General features: G+C 36.8%; 1 protein-coding gene and 1 long non-coding RNA gene across 8 annotated transcripts in view; one reads left to right on the top strand and one right to left on the bottom strand.

Moving 5' to 3' along the window:
- The window catches only part of LOC101973180 (sodium channel protein type 3 subunit alpha), a 110,146-nt gene that overhangs the window by 11,491 nt on the left and 80,870 nt on the right, over positions 1 to 17,785 (top strand). For all 7 annotated transcript variants that reach the window (XM_005315721.5, XM_040294404.2, XM_005315717.5 and 4 more), the window contains exon 2: positions 8,650 to 8,786. The gene's annotated coding sequence lies outside the window, so the exon portion shown is untranslated. The remainder of the gene's footprint in view (positions 1 to 8,649; positions 8,787 to 17,785) is intronic.
- The window catches only part of LOC144365556 (uncharacterized), a 259,899-nt gene continuing 257,324 nt past the window's right edge, over positions 15,211 to 17,785 (bottom strand). Inside the window, exon 5 of the long non-coding RNA XR_013424114.1 lies at positions 15,211 to 17,133. This is a non-coding gene — a long non-coding RNA (uncharacterized LOC144365556). The remainder of the gene's footprint in view (positions 17,134 to 17,785) is intronic.

Here is a 17,785-nt window from a genome sequence, read left to right as displayed (position 1 = left end):
ACCAACTCAAATTCTAAGTGCATGGTTTCAACATGTAGTCAGTGTATATCACATTGGACAGAAATTTTGTAGAATTTGTTTTAGGTAATTATATTCAACAGATACCTAATAATTTCCCACTTAGTGTTGTGAGTAGTCAATAGATAAGCTCTTGTCTTCAAGGAATTTAACAGTAATTATAGAAACAATAAGACATTTACTCAATAACAATAGAAGACAGAACATTATAAGCCATGGATGAATTTTAAGAACAATATAAGTGAGCCAGGAAAGTTTAGGGCAAGGGGAAATTACTTATGACTCAGAATTGGTGTATGATGGCCTTGGAGTGTAGGCAGGATTTTAAAAAGCAGTGATTGCTGGCTAATGATATACTAGGCTAGGGGAACATTTTTGAATGCCAGAGACTGGGGAATTTTAGGGAATGGCACATACATCACTTTGACTAAAAAGAGCATATAGGCAGAGTATGAAAGACAGATCCAGAGAAGAATATTGGTAAAATTGTTTTCACGGCTTTGGTTACTTCTTCCAAAGGAAAATATCATTGAAATTGGAAACAACATTTATTATAAAATATTAAATTTATGTGGCCTTGGACAGGGTACTTCTCTGAACTTTAAGTTTTTCTTATCTGCAAAATGAGGACACCAATAATATTTATCATATATGATCATTGTGAATATTAAATGAAGTATTCAGAGCCTGGCATACAGCAAGTGCTTAAGCAGTGTTCTATTACTATTATTATTACTTCTTTAAGATATTTTGGTGTCGGGAATATTTTGAGTGAAACATTCAGTTCTCTGCTTTATTTTGAAGAGAGTCTGATAAATAAAAGAATTACACAACTATCTTTGAGGTAGACAGGATTTTAGGTACGTAGGTACTGGGGATTGAACTAGAGGAGCTTTACAGCTGAGATATATTCCCAGCCCTTTTCTGTTTTTGAGAAAGTGTTTTGCTAAGTTGTTGGGGCTGGCCTCAAACTTCTGACTGAGCTTGCTGAGCCACTGTAATTATAGGCATGTGCCACAGCATCCAACAAACAGGATTTTAATGTATGTATTTTGATCAAGATTAAACAGGAATATATTATTAGGGCATAAGATACTTATTGGGAACTTGACTTTCTTGTTGCTACATTGAAAGATTTTATATTTTATTGACCTAATGGTTGCATTGTGAAAAAAAATAAGTTACCTTATTTACTTAACCAATTCCTCATTACTGGATATTTCAGTTTTTACTAGACATTGCTATCATAAAATATGTTCCCATAAATAGATTACATGAGTTTCAAAAAGGGTGGGATAAATATTCTAATAGTAAATCTAAAAAAAAATATCAAAATTTGTTTGAAAAACCAAAATTAAATATTTCAGTGAGTCAAAAATATTTGTTGAGCACCTACTATGTTTAGGGAAATGGGATTCATTATTGAATAAAATGGGGTCCCCCAAAATATTCCTGTGAGTTTTATGTATCATCTAAGAGAGACAGAAAGTGAATAGTGAACACTATAAGTAAATTATGTCATATAATATAAGTGATTTAGAATAAAAAAAGGCAAGGAAGGTAGATAATTGGAAAAGAAATATGAGCAGTTCTCATGAAGAAGGGAAATTTTGTCAGTACTTGAAGAAGGTGAGTTGATCATTCAGCTTACTAGAGAAAAAGCATTCTGGGGTGGAAAAACCTGTGAGTACTTCCAGGCGCTTGGAGACAGGACAACCAGAGCCAGTGAGTGAGGGAGGAGCAGAGGAAAGCAAGGTAAGTTCAACTAGCTAGCTGAAAGGGGGGCTCACGATGACTTGCAGGCAACTGTAAGGATTTTGGACTTTTTTTTCCAGCTAGCTACTAGGGGCTTCTGGGCAGAAGAATGACAAGATCACTCTGACTGGTAAGATGAAATTAGGTAATATGGGAGTCAGTTTGAAAGCAGGGAAATAGAAAGCTACTGCAGCCCTCTCTGAAATACTGCCACAAATCACTTCAAGGTTCAGGTTCAGAGGAGTTACATCAAGGACATTAATGAATGAATAAATGAGACTGCAGAAGCCATGATTGTCATCCTTGAGAAATCACTAAAATGAGAGCAGCATGACCCATATGAATGTTTCTAACTGCAAAAATACAAAATGTTCAATTCCTTAAGCTAGCAGTGGTGGCAATGGGGACCCTGGGCATCTGCAGCACTTGTGCACTTGCTAGAAATGCAAATCTGAGCCCCACCCCTAGCTGCTACTGACAGGCAACTTTAGGGTGGGGTCAGGAAAGCTGTGTTTTAACAAAAGCCCTCCAGGTGATCCTGATGCTAAATTTTAGTAATCGCTGCTATAAACCAGATGGGTAAAACTAGATGGACTGAAATATCCTTTCCAGGTTGAGGATATTGTGCTTCCAAGATTTTATTGCAAAATTAGTTCTTGAGAAAATGGGTTATTTATAAGAAGTGTATACTCATGCTTCAGAACAAATAAATTATTTTAATCACATATTTACAAGGATTTATTTTTAAGTATATCACACTTCTCTAAAAAAATGACGTAAGCTGATATATTACTAGTTGTCTACAATTTGCACAATTAGAAGTTCAAGACAAGGAAAATGAAAGAAATATATGTGATAAGTGCATTAAAGACTATGAGTTAATGAAATTACTTTTTAAAAATGTACATTTAGTTCTGAGTCCCCTAGGCTCAACATTTTTAGAGTAAAGGTAGGAATGAGGCCTGGCGTGAACGGTGCAGGATTCACTAGAGGTTAATTCCAGCAACTTTTTACAGGAAACTTCAGCTGGCATCACTTACCCTTTTTTGAGTAAAGCTTTGATGATTCTCTTAGAGCTACCACTTCCTCAATTGTGGAATAAAGAACTTCTCCTAAATTACTGAAATGATGAAATTCTAATCTCAAAGAAAAGCTAACCAAAGAAAAGTAATCCCAGTGGCTCAGGAGGCTGAGGTAGGAGGATCGTGAGTTCAAAGCCAACCTCAGCAAAAAGCTAAGCACTAAGCAACTCAGTGAGACTCTGTCTTTAAAATAAAAATACAAAATAGGGCTGAGTTGAGTACCTCTGAGTACAATCTCTGGTAGCCCCCCTCGCCCCCCCCAAAAAAAAATCAAATGTAAGAATGAATTTTGTACAACTTAAAGAAATATCAGATTTTAAGGTAACAGACCACCATGAGGTGGTCAATTTGCTAAAAGAAGACTCGCTGAAACACATGAGGAGTGGATGTTTGACTTCTTTCCTAGACAGCATTCTAGTACTGCATGATATTTTGGTGATTTGGCCAAGTTACCTGCTTGTCATTCTACTATCACGTATATCTAAAATGAAAAATAAAAAAAATCAACTGTAAAAATAAGTAAGTAAATAATTGGAAAAAAATAAATTTCCTGCTTGATAAAGATATTTATTGTTAAAATTGAGCAGGCAGTAGATGAGACTGTTTTCTGGTTACAAGGGTTGAGGAAAGTGGACCCTTCCTTGTGTGAATCACTATTAGGGACCTGAGGGCCAGGCCTGTGAGTTCTGTGGTGAGCAGCCTTGAATCTGTTTTAGCCCTTGCACAGAATGCTAAGGAGGCAGTTGTATAGCCCACTGCATGAGAGAAAATGGTTTTGATATGAAAAATTCTGAAACAGGTATATGGCATGGTCAGCATAAAAGAAGACAAAATAGATTGATGAAAAATAAGTAACATCAACTCCCAGAACAATTATGAAGAATACAAAAAAAAAAAAGAAGCAAAATGATGCTAAAACTAATGGAGCTTTAATAAAAATAAAAACCTAAAAACATTGAAGACTAGAATATTATAAATGAAAATAACACACAAAGGTATAAAAACATTCAGAAAATTCTAAAAAAATTTATTTGCTGATATTAGTGATAACATTAATGATAAAAATAGGAATCAATTAAGAAGAAATAAAGTAAAGCAACTTTTTACAGGATTCTTCAGCTGGTATCACTTACCCTTTTTCCAGTAAAGCTTTGGTGATGCTCTTAGAGCTACCACTTCCTCAATTGTGGAATAAAGAACTTCTCCTAAATTACTGAAATGATGAAATTCTAATCTCAAAGAAAAGCTAACCATTTGGGGGGAATCCCTGAGTTCAATACACATATTAGATTACCTGAAAACAAAGTTTCTGAACAATTTATCACCCTCTAAATACAATTCACTTCAGTTTAATTTTAGCCAATGGTAGAAGACTTATTTGATTTATAAGATTTATACAAATCTCGTATAAGTCTGCAAAATTGAATGTAAGATACCTATTGAGCATATTACCGAATGTTCCTCATGCTAGGTTCTAAGCAAACTTCTTTTCAGTTTAGTTCTTGGAATAAGCTTATTTTTTCACATACGACTGATAGAATTGTTTTTGTTTAGTTTTTTTCCTCAAATAAAATAATCTTTGTGACCCAGTGTGCTTCTATGTTCTCCTAGCTACTGGATACACTAGAGGTTAATTCCAGCCTTGATAATGTCAAGTCCTTATACAATATTTCTAGTAAGCTTTACTCTTTCCCTCCATAGCTTCCTTTCTCAAATTGTAGTCCATGTACCATGTACACTGAATTCATTTGGGAAGCTAGTTAAAAATGCAGATCCTAGGGACTTGCCCCGGACTTCCCTTTAGAAATCTGAATCTTTAACAAGTAGCTCAAGTAATTTGGATGCCGAAGTTCTGAACTGCTTTAAAGAGCCTCATTTTATGCTATAATTAATATGTAAGCCATGGCCTGCTTTTAAAGAAGAGTGAGATAGAAATCTTATTAAGATATAATGAAGCTTGGAGCATGAGGGCTCAGCTAGAGTGTGAAGCTGTATGTAGAAATGACTGTTCCCAGTGGGCACTCGGGATTGCAAACACTCTCTCCCATTTCAAGCCCAAGCCATAAGATGTATTTTTTTCTAGTGTGTAAATCAGTGATATTCTTAAAAATGGGGAGAAAAGTGTCATTTCTCAAGCAATTCAGAACCTTCTGGAATGCATTTTCAATGTCTGTTGTCTTGCTCCTACTCAGTTTCTTATTCCCTTTTGGATAACCAGAAGTTCCTACCTCATACCCCTTTGTATCCCCAGTGAAGACCTCTAAAATATTTAAGAAAATATATTCAACATGAGGTTTTGGTTATTTAATGTCATTCTCACTACATGTCAGGCAGGAGGCCAAAGTATTTAAAATCTAGTTACTTATGTTCCATGAAATCTAGGGAAGTAATGTTTATCAAGCTTGTAGCTATGAAATAGAGGGTACTAAAACTTATTAAATGGATATAAATTTATTTAAAAATGTAATACTCAATCTCTAATTCATGGGTCTATCTGATGGTGTGTTAGCTTTTCATCACTTTGACGGAATACCTGAGAAAAGCAACGTATAAAAAGGAAGGGTTTATTTTTGGCTCATGGTTTCAAAAGCTTCAGTCCATGGACACTTCTTTTGGGCCTCTGGTGACACAGTACATCATGATAAGAGTGCAAGACAGAGGCTTGTTCACCTCACAGTGGAAAGGAAGCAAAGAGAGGAAAAGGAAGAGTGGTGTGAGTCAATATTTTTAGAGTAAAGCCTTGGTTATGCTGTGGAGTTACCACTTCCTCAATTGTGGAATGAAGAACTTGCCCTAAATTACTAATATACTGAAATTCTAATCTCAAAGACAAGCTAACCATATTACTTTCAAGGATACAACCCCATGACCTAGCTTTCCACTACCCTCCTCTTTCTAAAGATTCCATGGGCTGGGGACAAACATTCAATGCACAGGCCTTTGGGGACATTCCAGATGAAATCTATTATAGATGTGTAAAATTACTAGAATTATTGTCATTCTAAAGAAAAATAATAAGGTCTGGGGTTGTGGCTCAGCGGTAGAGCACTCGCCTAGCATGGTTAAGGCCCTGGGTTCAATCCTCAGCAGCACGTAAAAATAAATAAAGGTATAAAAAAAATAAGTGTGATATACTATTGCTACTTCTAATAATGCCATCAAAACCTCCAGCTTTTATGGAAAACCTATTTTATGCCAGTTATCGTTTTAGAGCTAGGGCCTCCTGAGAAACTGAGGCAGCATGAAAGATTCCTCTTCAAACCCTGATTCTTACGACTAAGTCAGAAATATTTCAGACATGTCACTCAAAATAATAGGCATGAGTTTATTGAAGGGGTAGGAAAAAGGGAAAGGGGACATTCTCAAGGAAGAGAGTGGCTCCTCTCAGAGAGGAGAGGGACAATATGCCTTTCCTACACTCTAGTTTTATTGGGGATCTTAGAGAAGTTTCCAGAGAGTCCCACCTAGGTCCACCTTTTGACTGTTGACTGATAGCAGAGTGACATTAGACTTTCAAGTCTAGGTCACATTGACCCATGCTAACAGATTCTAATTAGATTCCTAGTCATAGATTCCTACAGATTTTATGGTTAGGAAGAACTATCCTTATCTCCAAGAGTACCAGGATCTGGTCACAAAAGTCTCCTCCTTCAAGTAACTTGGGATCCTCTTATCAACATTCTTTGGGGCCTGCTTTTCTCCTGCAGTCAACAGGTAGCTTGCTGAGGAATGTGAAACATCTTGTCCATTTAGGCCAGGCAGGGCTTCAGGTAAATGGCTTCTTAGAAAAGAAAGCCTGTGGGGGGTCAGCCCAGTAGGCCCAGTGAGGTGAAGAATCATTCTCTTCACCTCACATTCTGACCATTCACATCTGTCTATCCCCTAACATTATGATATAACTAAATTCATATAAACATGTGTATATGTACACATGTGTAGTAATTTAAAACATAATTTAATGCTAAGTATCCTATTTTGCTAGATATAATTCCCACTAACATATGGGGAACAAGAAATTGGACTGATTAAGAAACACGTTCAACATCATATGGCAGTGGATGGCAGGCTCATGCCTGAGTTACCACAAAGTGAGAGGTCGGGGGGAGAGGCAGATGCCAGGTTATGATGTCACTTTCACACTGTGATAAAGTGACTCTAAGTTGCTGCAAGACACTAACAGGTGTTAATAATATTCTGTCCTTGGTGATAGAATAGAGAAAAGATTGGTGACTTAGAGGGAGAGTTCCTCTGGAGACAGAGATTTTAATACACTTTGTATAAAGTTTAAAATATGAGATTTAACGGTTCTTTTTTATCATAATAAGTGGTCAAGAGAGATTTGTTGGTGAGAATTCATGACCAATTAAATTTATGAGCATGGTATAAGTGAATTGTAGTAAATATTATTTTAAATATCAATTGTGATCTTGAATCACATATTTTGTCTTTTGAAATAATCGTTCTTGGCTTATCTGTGCTAAGCCATCAATAATGACTAAAATGGAGAGGAGACTGATATCAGTTGTTATATTCAAAATAATAATTTTATTTCACTTAGCATGCTGTTTTTTTAGAATGCTAAAATTTTAGGAGCTATTCAATGAAGTTTGTTTGTCTTATCCTCATGAGCTAATAGAATTGTGTTTTAGGTGGAGAGGAAAAAGAACTAGAATAATGACCCATGGCACTGAAGTGGAGCATATGTTCCCCTACTCTGCCTCTTTGGTCTTTGAGGTATTTGAGGAAACGAACCAAAGGGGAAGAAGAAAGGACCAGCAAGAAGAGAAGGAAGTACAAACAGAAAGATACCCCAATGTGATAGGGACTTAGAGAAACTGCTTTTGCTAAAAGCAACAACTCTTCAGTTAGGCCTGCAGATGGGGAATGAAAAGCAGGATAGAGCTTGGCATTTCTGCCTTCATTTTGGATCAGGTCCTTGCTTGGCTCTGCACAAAGTCATATTAATCATTTGAAGAGCGTTCATCTAAAATCTAGTAGTACATATTTTATTCACCCTAAATCTACCTATCATATCCCATTCTGCCCCAAGACTGAGGCGAGATTTGCAGCACCATGTTTCAGGCTCCAGTCATTGCCCTACTCAGCTGAGTCTGCCCATGGCAAGACTGCCCGTTAAGCAGGAGCAATCATCTCCTGGGAACTGAATTGCCCCCTTCCAGAATCATAGGTCTAATGCATAAACATCCTGACTAGCAAATGGGGATTTCCCCCTCAAATGGTAGGGACTTCTCTGAAGCCATCTTTTAGAACCAGAATAGAAAAGGATCAACCAGACCACAGTTTCACCAAGACAGATTGTGCATTCCTCTCGTCTTCAGCCCTAGTGCTTCCTCTATTTAACCCTATAGCTCTCCTCAGCAACCACAGATAGTGCTGAGGTGCTATATCTTGCTTTGCTTTCCCAATACAGTCATGTTGATTAAGTTTCTTTTCCAGATTCTCACTGTCACCTTTCTGCTTGGTTTTGGGGGCAAGTGGCTAGTTCTGCTTTGTTGAGACCCTCCCTGGCTTAGGGTGCTGGTAACACAGAGTGCTAGCACATTTTTAGACAGGGTAAGTGCATCAAAGCAGCCAGTGTCTGTGGCTCCTGGCTCCATGCATCCTGGAACATGCCAGGCACACTTCCTTGGAGGGTCAAATATCCTGCTTTGCGTTAGCTGTGTTTTATTGCTCAGTGGCTATAAGTAAACAAAGGACTCACAGCCAGAGTGCCCTCTGCATTCTAAATGGCCAAGATGCTGGGCTAACCTAACTAGAGTCTCTTTTTACACAGATCATGGAGCAAGAGAGCTGAAGCCGAACTACATCAGAGTTGGTCAGCGATGAGAAATTTGTCAAGGATTCATGGCAGAGTGGCTTGCTGGAAGAAAAACACAAAATCTCTTCTAGGGATACTGCAGAACAAATGAGGTAATTCCCAGAGAAGGCCTGGAGCTTTCCTGAAAAAACGGTACTGGGGCTATCAGAGGTACATAAACTGCTACTTGGCCATAAATTTGTGTTTGTGGAGAGTAAATTGAAATTTCTATTAGCCAACAAGGACAGCTGTACCAGGACAAAAAAAGAAAGTAGAAGTGAGATTCCTCCCCCCCCCCTCCTCAGTTTGTTCCTCCAAACAGGCAAACAAATAGATAAAGAGTGGCAGATATGACCTCAGGGAATGGAACCATGCCAAAGGCTATTGATGCAAGAAAGAGATTAACCCAGCTTTTTATTTCTTTTAAGAGGGACATTCATGTTGTGTATTTAGTGAATTACCTGGGATTGTGTTTACTTTGAATTTTATTATATTTATTTGGTAATTGGATCCATAGCTCACCTGCTTCTACTGGGTAAAGGATATCCCAGTGTGTGGTTAGTTATTTGGTTGTGAGCTGGCTTCTGGGCTGGCCACATTTTTGAACTGACCAAAAAGTACTTGTTTATTTGGTGTATCAGCCGCTGCTAACTAGAAAAGCTGTCTGAAAGTATCTTAGTCAAGAAGGATGTTTATTGAACATAACAAGCAGTGCAGAGGTTGTTTGGGTCCAAGAGCTGAGCGATCCATCAAGGGCCCAGGGGTAAATCTGTCGCTGAGATCTGCCACACTCGGTGTGTCAGCTTTGCCCTCAGAATGGCATCCTTCTGGTTGAACCTCAGTTGGCTGAAGTAGTGCCATTTATTATACCCTGGTGCAAAAAGGTCCAGAGGACAAAGGAGGCTGTCTCCTTCTCTCTCTCTCTTTCTAAGGAGCAAGGAAATCTTTCACAGAAATCCACTTGACAGACCGGGCCCCCCCTCCCCCCCCCATATACACACCCTGCATTGAGTCACATGACTATTCCTTAAGCTCCAATCTCCCGGAGGAAGTATACTGAGTGGAATGGATGTGGGGAACACAAACATATTACCTATTTCAGTTTGCAAACATTCGGTAGAAAACTTCAACAGCCAATGCTAGCAATGTTGATTTGTCTATTACAATGTTGGCTTACTTCTTGTCATTAATTAATTGTTGTCTCCTCAAGTTTATAGTTGTCGTCTGTTGAGGACAAAGTCATAGAAAATATCAACCTCCAAAATCTACTTCTTACTTCCAGAAAATTGTTCTGAATACAGAAATGAGCTTGTGTTTTCTTATTCTACTAATTTTTTAGAGGTATGACAGAAATAAACAGGAAGACAGAAATAAAGCTTCTTATCAAATTAATAAATATGCATGTTTTGATAATCATGTATTCAGCTGGTATGGAGGGAACAATATAAAAGAAAGTCAAGATTTCATTTTTATTTGGCCATTACATAGTGATATTTTTACTAAAGAGTTGCTTTATTGATGTGTTTATTCAGACTAATAATAATGCTGAATTTCTGTCAACACACTGAGAGCAAGACATGTGTGATACAGAACAGCCAGCCTAGTCGTTTAGTTTACCTTAAAATAACTCCAAAGTGCTTAACATACATGTGAAAATACATCTATCAGGTGTGGGTTTTATGTTTGCTATTAATTCACTCTGGTTTGCTTTGTCTCCTACATTAAAATGAAGGTGAGGGCTATCCACTATGCTTCTTAGCTTAGACACTCCATTCCTCACACAGGGCTCTAAACATAACCTCCCAATAAGATAACTGGCTTATCCTAATTCCATCTCAGCAAACACTACCACAGATTCTTCTTATTTTCTAGGTTTAGAAACTCGGGCTTTTTTTGTTTCCTGTATCATTCAGGTTTAAATCCTGCTACCTCACTTTATTAATTTTGTAACTTGGAAAAGTTATTTAACCTATCTTCACCTGTTTCTTTATTTGTAAAATAGGAATAATAACTGTATCAATCTCATGAAATGGTGATTAAATGAGCTAATATGCATAAATTACATGGGAGTATGGGAGACATAGTAATCATTTAACAGAATTTTGTTGATTATTATTATTTCATCTTTAAAGTCATCTGGTTAGAAAAGGTACACCAGCCAGATATAATTTGAGAACTCTTTAAATACATAAAGTAGTATTTAAAATGCCTTGAAGTAGGTTCAATGGTTGTCATTGCAGTGTGCTGAAGGCTGTATGTATGTTTTCAGTCAAATATGATGCTGTTGGTCACATACACTCTCTGAGAATATATGATAAATGTAAGACAACGATTGGTCCTAAATGAAAATTCTATTAGAAAAAAATAGTGTTCTTTAATAAAGGGTAGTTAATTGGTTCATCTTCTCTTTTAGATTATTCACTTCCAATGATAGCTTGTTTTGTTGATACCAAGAAAAACAGCATCTTTCCTTTGACAGTAAACTACATTTTTTTCTAATAACTCACTCTGCCATCATAAGGACATGAAAACACATCTTGAATTTTTTTTCTGATAGCTCACATTGTGTGACATAGAGCACCTTTCCAACCTTGAAGATGATAAATTCACAGCTTTCCAACATAATTTCGTTTCCATGGGAACAGACCAGAACTAATCAATTTTGTCTGCAATATAACCATAAAAAAAGTCTTTCGGAGGAAAAGGGAAAGATTTTAACAGGTTAGAAGCCAATAAAATTTGCAAATTTTTCTGCTATTCTTGAAAATTAGTCAAGATAACAACCCATTGACCATATAACTAATGGAAAGAAAAGGAGCTTGGGTTTGATAGTATCATAGCATATCCCAAATATTTGCTATGCGACTTTTCTCAGATTCTGATTTATTAGCAAATATTAGCACTTGCACTCATTGTATTGGTCAGTTTTATATACTTTCATAAGTTTATGATAGTATTATAGCACACTGATATGTAAGCTGCGGAAACCAAATAGATCTGTATAAATCTATTTTTCTGTAATTATTCACATACAGCTTAGATCTTCAAAATCAAATCATACATAGCAATATTTAAGACAAATATATAAACTATAATAGGAAGCCAATGAAGCATAGAAGATACAGAAAAATGTTTTGCCTCAAAGCAACAATTTATGTTTATCAGTAGATGTTTCAGTGAAAATTACTTAGCTTCTTTGGGCCTGTTCTTCATTTATTTTAAAAGCAAAAAGTGACTAATTGTCAAATCCAATATATGCCTTTTCATTAGCATCCTGGAAATTCCTCTTTTGGGGTCCAGGTAATCATACTGACTTCACTGTCTAATATTCTCTGCTTCCTCTCTTTAAAGCTTGACAGTCCCACAAGGTCTGCCTATTCACCTTTCCACTTTTCTCCTAGGCAATGTCAAAAGGATTCCCAGATTCAGCTTCAACCCATGACCCCTTAATCAACATTTCTCCAGCTCAGACAGCTTCCCTGCATCTCAGACACATATTTTTAATTACCTACCAGATATCCCACAGGCATCTTAAACTAAACAGGTCCCAGACAGAATTTATTATGCTTACAAACCTTCTCCACTTCTCTATTGGGCTAATGTCAACTTGTGCCTTAAGCTGAAAATCCAGAAATGAGACTAACTCCATACCTCTTCTTCATTCTTTGTATCAAGTCAGTGCAAAATCTCATTGATTTTCTTTCTTCCATGATCTTGCCTTGAATATGCTCTTTGGTCTCAGTTTTTTTCTTCCCTAACTTTCTGATGGCCTACCATCTTCCAGGTGCTATGTTCAGCCAATAGGTGCAATTTCTCATTGGAATTTTTCTGTTGACTCTGCAGAGGATGTGCTTTCAGTTCTATGAGCAAGAGAAGCTGAAGAGTATAAAGCAGCTAGAATGTAGCAGAGCCAGGGCTTGCATCCAGGTCCAATGCCAAGTCCATGCCCATTAGCAGCAGAGCTGTAGTAAGGCCCTCTTTGCTCCTTTATACCAACTGCTTTTTTCTAGGGAAGCTTTCCTCAAAGTGTGGATTTTCTGTAACTGGAGGCCACTGGAGCCTTTTGGAGGAAAGGGCTGTGACATCTAAGATATTTTCACAATAATGCTAAGCTGCCACTTGCTTGTTTTCACAGTTTGGGCTTTTGTACTGGTTGTGCAATAGTTATGGGGGTAAAATAGCTACTGAAGTCGCTTCAAACTGGAGAAATTGTCTTTGTTTACTTCACTGCTATACACTCTAAGTAAGAAAACAAATGCCAGTTCACACATGAAATCTCTGATGAAACAGTTAATATTAATTTTGTTAAACTTCAACCCTAAAGAGTACACATTTTTAGTATTATTCTGTGTGATGAAAGTGGAAGAGTACATAAAGTATTTCTGGAGTATGTTGAGGCACCATGGTTCTATCAGAAACATTTGTGTGATTATTGGAGTCAGGAGCTGAATAAGTCACTTTATTTATTTTTTTTTCATGGAACACCATTTTCACTTGAAAGAATAACTGACAAACGATGGATATTCAGACTTGGTTATTTGGCACATATATTCTCAAAAATGAACAAAAGAAAAGCCTGTCACTTTGGGAAAAGCAAATGACAGCATTTGTTGTCAATGTTAGAACTGGAGCTTTCAAGTGGAAATTGGAATTTTGCAAAACTTTCACCTGCCACTGGGAGCCTGACAGCCTTCCAAGACATTATGGCTTTTCTCATGACATCACTGGCGATATTAACAAATGTGATTCTTGGGTATTATATGATGAAATTTACCAAAACTTGGAAGATCTGCATACCAATGAACTGATAATTTCCAAATGACCCATGCATGATGGTACAGAATCATGCATAATTAAATAAAAGATGCATTCAAAAGGCGAGCTTGATCAAAAGCTTATGGACATGGCTTCAGATTCCACATTGAAGCTAAATTTAATAATCATTTCTGGAATCTTGATGTATTATCAAAGAAGAATATTACCTGAAAGGAAATATATTTTTCTCCCTGTTCATTAATAATTTTAAGGGACATGGAAACTAAAGAAAACTGTTGCTTAAGGACTACACCCTTCCTGCCTGCCCTTCATACTGCTGCCATATTTTCAGTCTTCAAGTTGACCATGTCACTGTTCTTTCATGGTTTACTCTAGTATGTTATAAAGACCCTTGGTGACCTCTCCTGCCTAACTTCCCAGCCCTATTTCACCCCACCTCCTTTTGTGCAGGTTGATGTACACCCATAACAAACTGCTTGTAGTTCTCTACACTTTTCTTGTCTGTGTCCACATACATGCAGTCCTCTGTTTAGTGTGTCTCTATTGATATGTCTTCCTACATCCCTTCTCCTACTACTACCACCAACAACCCTGGTCAAGTTCCATGTAGCAAAATGTACCCTGATACTACTTTCCCAGGGAAACTCCCTGAACTGTAACTCTTCTTTCCTTCCTTGGGCAGAATAAATCGAACACTTTAATGACTTCAGATAATAACCAGCTGTGCATAATTGTATTATAATAATTTGTAAAAGCATCAGTCTCCCCCATTGGAATATCAGCTTCTTAGAAGGAGGGACCATCAAAGCCTGGTTCAAGCAGTTTAGATACATAACAGACCTTCAATAATATTCTTGAATAAACAACCCCCCAAGGTTTCTTCCAAGTTTGAAATTCTATAGTTGATTCCTATAGCAGAGATCTTGAATCACAATCTTTTAATTAAATAATAAAGGGATGCATTTGCTTACACACACACAATCATGCACGCAGGGTTTTTGATTTGTTGTTGTAGTTGTTTTGTTAAGTACCCAGGGGTACTTAATCACTGAGCCACATCCCCAGCTCCTATTTACTTTTTTTTTTTTTTTAATTTCAAGACAGGGTCTTGCTAAGTTGCTTAGGGCCTCACTAAGTTGCTGAGGCTGGCTTTGAACTTGCAATGCTTCTGCCTCAGCCTCCCGAGTAGCTGAGATTACAGGTGTCCAGGCTCTTCATTTTTTAATCAAAAGATTCATATCCTTAGATTTTTTCCTTATCTTTTTTGTTCTTGAAAAGAGACTTCTGGAGAAACTTTGGTATATTAAATATGATGTATTTTAATAAATCATAATGCACATATACCCATTAATAATACATATTCCATACCAAGACGTCAGTATGAATTAATTTTTTAAAGTCTGTTCTAATGTGAATATAAAGTTATGTAAGAGCGCTGTATAATAAGCTCACAAAGGACAAGAAAGAAGAGAGAAAAATTAAAACAGAACTGCCAAAGAACCATGACAGATTTCTGAACAGCAAAACTATAGATGAAGCTATGAGAAACTCTACCCACTGAGTTCTTTAAAGTCAAAGCCTACGCAAACAATGAAAAGCCCAAATTCCCCTTATAGGGGAAAAGCTGAGAGTCTGGTAGCCTGTCTTCTCAGGATTTAAAGACAATATTCTGAGAATTTCACAGAGATTTTTTTGTTTCCTTTTAACCAAGAATCAAATTGTTTATTGTATCCCTTGATAAATAAATAAGAAGATACATGATTATTTCTTTGACAATAAATGTTTATGATTTTATGATGGCATATTTGTCTGCATCACTTTAGAGACATCATAATCTGTGAAGAGATTTCCATGGTTGATATTTTAAATCTAATTTTATTTTGAAACTTTAGGAATAAGGAGTCTCCAATTAAGTGAAATGTCAGCCTTTTATCTCTATCTCAGAATATTGCCACCTTTGTGATGAAGTACTTTGATGATGCTGAGGTTTTGCAAGTTTCAGTGATACAGGCAAAGTGTCCTCGGCAGGCTCAATGTTAACCCAAATCTCCCATTCCAATTTCTGCATGTTTTTCAGTTTATTGTCAATAAGGAAACCAAAATCAATTCAACTAAATGCTTAAATACAAACACAGCCTTTCTTCTTTCCTAAGAAAGCAAGCATCTTGCAGAGAATTTCTGTAAGTCATATTTGTCATACTGTTGCATTCTCATTTAGCACTTGGAAGAATCACAGGCATTCAGTTTGTGACAGGTGATGAGAGACTGGGGGATGGCACATCTTTAGGTCTTTGAGATTTGCAGAAAATGCTCAAACTTGTCCTGAGTTTGAAAGTACACAGCCTGGTGTTGAGTCGACCGAAGTGTGACTATCAAAATTGACATGAGATGGGTGAAGACATTAGTTCAATGTTGTGTTGTCTTCCACAGATTTAAAAAGCACACCAAAAATATGATTAATTGATTTTTTTTGGAGTAAAATAAAATTGTTCTCAGACATTCTAATTCATGTGCTAATCGATAATTTTTAAAAAATACACAACTGCAAAACATGAGTTCTTCTATAAAATTAACAGGAAAATTGCAGTAACTTTTTGGCAGACTTTATATCATAATATGATAATATCATAAAAATTATATAGACACACCTAATATTAAATGTTTGCTGTCATTGCAACACACAATCAATACTACATGCAGTAATAGATATAGTTTATATCTATAAATTCAGATGTAATCTCAGAAAATATATAGTAATTTATATACATATTTTTTATATTACTAAAGAATCCATGTTTTCTCATTGTAAACTCAGTATATACATTCAGTGAACTGCTGGAAATTAGAAGGCCACTCAGGGACTGCCAGGGGGTGACAAGCAATTTGTGTAGATTGATACAGCAGGAGTAGGAGCCGTTTATTGTAGGATGGGAGAGGTATTTATACATTCCACACAGCTTATCTTAATTAACATAAACTAGATACATCAGTCAACCAATAAGGAATCTCTACACTTAATAGCTCGATGGCATTACTTCACAAACCACTCCCTCTGGCAATACGCCAGGCGCCATCCAGACTTGTTTACAGACTCTAACATTTCTCTGGCAAAATGCCAGGCGCCATCCTGACTTGTTTATGGACTCTAACCAGGGACAAAGTACTATGGAGACTAGAACAAATGTTGAGGCTGGAGGGAGATGGTTTAAGGTGGGAAAAAAACATCACAATGGCTTTAACAATGATTTTGATACCATAGTTTGTAGATCCTTTTACAAGATGATCGATGTGCTCATCATGTTTTGTTTTTATTGTTGTTTTCTATTTCCTATCTTGATTTTTTTAAATGTGAGTTTTGTCATAATAAAAAACATAATAACTGCTACTTATGATTGAACATTCACATAACTGATTTCCTATAGTTTTGACAGTCCTGTCACATTTTCTGCAGACATATTTTTTTCCTTCCCTGGGAAATTAAACGGCCCCTCCACCTGTCTGCCTTCTCTCCTTTCCTTTCTCAGCCAGTTGCCAGGCATGTATGAAAATGCCCCTATATTCTGCACTCCTCAGGGCCTTCCTGAAGCTCCAGGGTCTGTAGTGGTCCCAGCACATTAAGAGCTTGTTTGAAGGAGAATGGTTTGAATTATGAGGATGCTTGAAGCCATGAGAGAAGAGAAATGCCTGGCAAAATAAAGATAATTCAATTATGATCATTGATTATAATACAGTGATTATTAACTCCAGAAACTATTCTAGACACAACATCAATTAACTCGATTGTTCCTTCAATCCTGGGTTGTCAGTTTTCCTGTTATTCCCATTTCATAGATGAAGACTGAAGCAATGAGGAGGTAGTTTTCCAAGATCACATATCTGATAAGAGTGGCAGGGCCGAGGTTTAGAACAGAGGGAGTCTAGCCTCATTGTTCATTCTTTTAGCCTCGACCACAACTGGATGAATCAGGAAGAATAATAATCAGGAAGCTAAAAAAAAAAGTTTGACTTAATAAAAGCAAGAGAATACTAACCAAAGATGGACAAATTATTTTGGGAAGGCAGTAGCTTCCTTATTGCTACTGTTGATCAGATATTTTGTGGTGCTGCAGTTAATGAGGCTGACCACCAGAGCAGTGATTGGGTTAGACAAATAATTCCTTTCTTATCCTGATATTTGAGTCAGACATGTATCAAAATCATTGCATTGTTACCAGTACGTTTTTATATGAAGAGTTAGTAAGTTGTGAAAAAAAAAAAAAAAAACAGTGTGTGCATTGGTGGAGAGGGAGAATGGGATTTTAAACAATTTTATCGACAAGTATTGCTGGTATTACTC

The sequence above is a fragment of the Ictidomys tridecemlineatus genome, chromosome 7 (assembly GCF_052094955.1).
Source record: "Ictidomys tridecemlineatus isolate mIctTri1 chromosome 7, mIctTri1.hap1, whole genome shotgun sequence".
Lineage (NCBI taxonomy): Eukaryota > Metazoa > Chordata > Mammalia > Rodentia > Sciuridae > Ictidomys > Ictidomys tridecemlineatus.
Note: the sequence above shows the minus strand (reverse complement) of the source record. Positions and strands in the feature narration are given on the sequence as shown.